Genomic DNA, 4989 nt, shown 5'->3' with positions numbered 1-4989 from the left:
GACCGTGGTCCTACACTGCCTCTGTCTGAGAATTTCCAAATGGGGGGAGGGGGTCTTTGCAGCCGCTCCTCCCAGGATGCTGTGATACTCAGTGGGTGAACATCTTGGGCGCAGAGCAGTGCCAGCTCCTGTGAGTGAGCTTAGTCACCACCTGGCTGTGGCCTTGTTTCCTGTTTCCTCTCAGCCTCCTTCAGACGATTTGCCGGGTGAATTTTACAAAACTCTCGGCTTCCTGGATTAGGACCTGCTGTCTGTTTGGTATATGTGCAGGGGTCTAGGCAGTGATGACCCAAAACCCTGTGGGGTGAAGGATAAAAAGAGAGGACGCAGGTGGTGAGCTTGTGCTCACCTAAACAGTATTCCTGGAATCCTCCAAAGATCGAAGTTCAAGGGTGTTCTGAGCAAAGTTTTGAGAAGTTCTTCTATGTAGTTGTTTTATTGTAAAATAAGCATTTTTTAAAAATTTATTGGCAGACAGTGAGAGAGAGAGAGACAGAGAGAAAGGTCTTCCTTCCTTTGGTTCACCACCCAAATGGCCACTACAGCTGGAAGCTACGCTGATCCAAAGCCAGGAGCCAGGTGCCTCCTCCTGGTCTCCCATACGGGTGCAGGGGCCCAAGCACTTGGGCCATCCTCCACTGCCTTCCCGGGCCACAGCAGAGAGCTGGACTGGAAGAGGAACAACCGGGACTAGAACCCGGCGCCCACATGGGATGCCAGCACCGCAGGCGGAGGATTAACCAAGTGAGCCATGGCGTCAGCCCTTTAAATAAGCAATTATAACAAAGTGACCCTCCTGGTTTTGTTCTCTCTCCTTTTTTTTTTTTTTTTTTTTTTTGTCTCCCATGTGCTCTCAGAAACTCAAAACAAAAATCAGAAGAGATGAGCTAAGTGGCCTGCACTCAAGCGCTGGCCTCTCACCTTCCTCCCCAGACAGCCTGACCTTCTCCACGTTCGCCACCAACCCCTGGTCCCTGGGCTCCAACTGGTCGCCCAGCCTCTACCTCCCATCAACTAGAAGCACGGCCAGCGTCCGTGCAGGCACCGGGGGCTCAGGCTCCCAGGTCTCCATGGAACACTCCACCAGCTTCAGGGACAGCCGGGGGACCAGGGACCTCGCCATGGGAGTGGCCAGGGTTTCTGGAAGGAAAAGGCAGCCACACAGGACCTGAACCACCACCTGGCCTCCCAGCTGGACAGTTTGAGGAGCCTAGACACCAAGAATTGGCAGTCAGAGAGCAAAATCCAGGAACATCTGAAGAACAAGGGGGCCCAGCTCAGAGCCTTGGGGACATTATTTTCAAGGCCATTGAGCAGCCAAAGACACAGATTTTTGCAAATTTTGTGGACAATGCCCATCTGGCTGCTGATGACTTTAGAGTAAAGTATGGAGCAGAGGAGGCCATGTGCCAGTCCTGTAGAGCCACATCCATGGGCTCTGCTTTTGTGACACCAAAACCACTTGGCTGCGACTGGAGATGGAAATCGAAGTTCTCCAGGAGCAGCTGCTGTTCACAAGGAAGAGCCGTGAGCGGTCGGGGAAAGGCCTGCAAGCCCGGACGTCTGGCTCTGGGTTGACCACGCCCCTATTCTTGGGACCTCAGCAAGAACATGATAGATGTCAGCGCTGCTGAGATGGCATGATGCTTGCCGAGCTGAGATGAACCTTCCAGTCCTTAGAGAGCAGCCTGGAATCCATGAGGAATCTGATGGCCAGCTTGGAGACAGCCTCAGGGACAAGGAGGCCTGCTAGGCCGTGTAGTAGAGCAGCTCAGCACCTGGGGTCGGGGCTGACACAGACCTGGGCAGAGGGGCAGCACCAGGGTCAGGAGCCCAGGGCTCTGCTGAACATCAAGGTCAAGATGGAGGCTGAGGGGCCGGTGCTGTGGCGCAGTGAGTTAACCCCCTGGGCTGTAGCGCCGGCATCCCATGTGAGTGCCGGTTCAAGTCCCGGCTGCTCCACTTCCTATCCAGCTCTCTGCTGTTACCTGGAAAAGCAGTAGAAGATGGCCCAAGTCCTTGGGCCCCTGCACCCTGGTGGGAGACCTGGAGGAAGCTCCTGGCTCCTGGCTTCGGATCGGCACAGCTCTGGCCATTGCGGCCAATTGGGGAGTGAACCATCAGATGGAAGACCCCTCTCTCTCTCTATGCTTCTTATCTCTCTGTAATTCTGAATTTCAAATAAATAAATAAATCTTAAAAAGATGGAGGCTGAAATCTCCCCTGACTGTTCCCTGTTGGAAGATGGGGAGCACTTCAATGTAGGTGACACCCTGGACAGCAGCAACTCCAGGCAAGCCATCCCAAACACCGCCCCACCCCACCCCCACCAGGATCATGGACAGCAAGGCGGTGTCTGAGATGAACTGCACCAAAGTTCTGAGGCCTTGAACCAGCAGAAGCCGGGTACCCCTTTGGGGAGCGAGCAGAGGCCTGACAAAAGTTCAGAGGTTACTGGAAAAAAAAAAAGATGAACTAAAACCATTTCTATGTCCCAAATCCTCCATATATAAGGGAAGGGAACATTTTTTCTTCTTGGGCAGGGTTAGATGTGTAGGAGTAGGGGGTGGGGGAGATGGATATCCACCATCGGGTTCCAAAGCTCCAAGTCCCCTCCAGTTCCAAAGCTGAGATGAGGCTTAGTGACCCCAGAGCAGCCCAGGAGATATTCCAGAGCCGGAGCCATTGCAGCCTAGCACCTCTGTGGGGAGAAGTCCATAGTACAAAGAAGGTTCATGCTGGGTTCCTGACCTGGGGCTTGGGGCCGGGGTCTCTGCAGCTGCATTGTTTCAGTCCTTCTCCAATCCTTTTGGGCTCAGATGCTTGTAGCCTGGTCAGTGGGGTGGTCAGGCCCTGGGATCTTATCCGCTTATGCTTACCCACAGTGTTTTAATTGCTCCTGACTGGATGTCAGCATTCCAGGACCACTGAGGGTTTCCCAGAATGCCCCTGGGGAGACCTCCAACAAGCGTCCAGCAGAGCAGTGGCCTCCATCCTCCCTTGGGTATGTGCTGCCTCTGTAGGCTTGAAGATGAAAGATATGAAATGTTCATAAGCCCGTGGCTCAGGACTTCTCCAGATTTTCCTGGAAAGCTCTGTTGGGGGGCGTTGGCTGTTTTGGAAAGATATTGTGAGGATTGAAGCTGCAGCATGGTTGCGTCCCTCGTCCTCCTACGTTCAAGCTCTGTACTTAACCTTGGACTGGCTTGCAGGGGCAAGGGAAATCAAGTGGGGGAAAACCACGATGGACGGAAGAAACTAACCAGAGATTTTTCAGGGACAGTGGATCTGGATGAAAAAAAAATTGCAAGGTTGGTTTGTAGAGCAGATAATAGCACCTGTATCATTACGGCCCCATCAGAAAAGCCACAGGGCATCTTGCCTCTTCTTAGTTCCCTGCTCTCCCTAACACTCTGCCGCTTCCCATCTGACAGAAAGCTCCAATTTGTATCAGGCATATGCACCCCAGCAAGTGCGACTCAGCTGAGCAACACCAACTTCTGTGAGCAACACCAACTTCTATGAAGCCGTGAGGATGGAGTTCGGCACTTCCTAGTGAGAAGGACCTTCCGGGTTCTTGACCCCAGGGAATTCCATTGGAGAAGGAGCTGGTTCACCTGACACTAGCTCCATGGTCCATGGTCCCTGCAGAACACTCGCTTTCAGCCAAGGAAGCTCAGATGTGGCTAAGAGATAGCATAGGTGAGTTTGACCCTCTCCTGTGCTGTGTTTGCTTTGAACATAGCTAGACTGGGGGCCGGGGAGCTGACCTTGAAGAGATAAAGACTATTTTCCTTTGAGCTGGAGGACCTGAAAATCTCTCTGTTTTGTTACTGCCTGGAAGATAAGCAGAGCTGGTGCCAGCCCTGTGAAAGGTCACTAAATACGCAGCACTCTTGTTGTAGTAACTGTTTCTGTGAACTGGCCTCAGAAGGAAAAAACAGAGCACTTCATTCCGGCCAAAGACACCTGGGGCTTTTAGTCTGTTTGTTGTTTGTTTTGTTTTGTATGAGTGGATATAGCATCGGCTTAGAGTCTGGTGTCCCTGATGTCAGAAAGAAATCTTAGTACCTCCTGCCTGTGGCTGAATTATCCCTGGGCCCCAGAATATAATCCACTTGGAACACAGGGAATTCTGGGTGACGGCTGACCACCCCTCCCCGTGGGTGGGTTCCATTGGCTCTCTTTCCCACAGCAGCACCCGGCCTGTGGGACCTCGCCACCACGTCCCCGCTCCTGCTCCAGTGCCCAACCCAAATGACTTTTACAAAACTACAATAATTAGTTGCCTGGGGCTCATGGCATCTTACGAGCTGCCCAGCTGCAATCGTTTGTCACAAGCTGGCTTGTAATTTTAAATATACCTGTGCCCCGCCCGGATTTCAACATGCTAGTAATTATCCTACTCCTAAAATCTGGTGACTGGGGGGTGGGGAGGCTGGGGAGCAGCTGCAGGGCCCAGACCTGCTAATAATAGCTCCCAATTCTGCCAGCCTTGCTCTGCCAGGTAGGTGCTAAGCACTTCTCCTTTATCCTCTGGAATCCTCGCAGGAGCTCTGGAAAATGCAGGGGATTCCCACCGAGCTGATGGGGAAACTGAGGCCTCTGTGGGATGAAGGAAGTTGCTTAGACTCACAGGAGCTCTTGGCTGGTTCTGAAGCCCGCGTGCTTGCGATCATCACGCTGCGCTGCTGCTCCAAGTCGGTGGATTCAACAAGAGTGGGTGCCAGGAACTGCCAGGGAGACAGGAAGGGAGCCTTGGCAGAAATGCCAAGCCCGAAGGGAGTTGAAACCTGAGAACTGGTGAAGCTTGGCGCCCAGCAGCTGTGTGCTTGGAGCACAGGCCGCAGCTCCTGCCTGTCTATTTAGAAGCATGGAGAGGTAGCACCCTTGGCCACAGCCTGCCGCTAACTCGGTGTGGAAGAGTACAGAAGTGTAGAGCTGTGGATTGAATTTATTTTAGTGTAATCTCTAAGCTGAAGGCTAGCG

Source organism: Lepus europaeus, chromosome 4 (assembly GCF_033115175.1).
Source record: "Lepus europaeus isolate LE1 chromosome 4, mLepTim1.pri, whole genome shotgun sequence".
Taxonomy (NCBI): domain Eukaryota; kingdom Metazoa; phylum Chordata; class Mammalia; order Lagomorpha; family Leporidae; genus Lepus; species Lepus europaeus.
Note: the sequence above shows the minus strand (reverse complement) of the source record.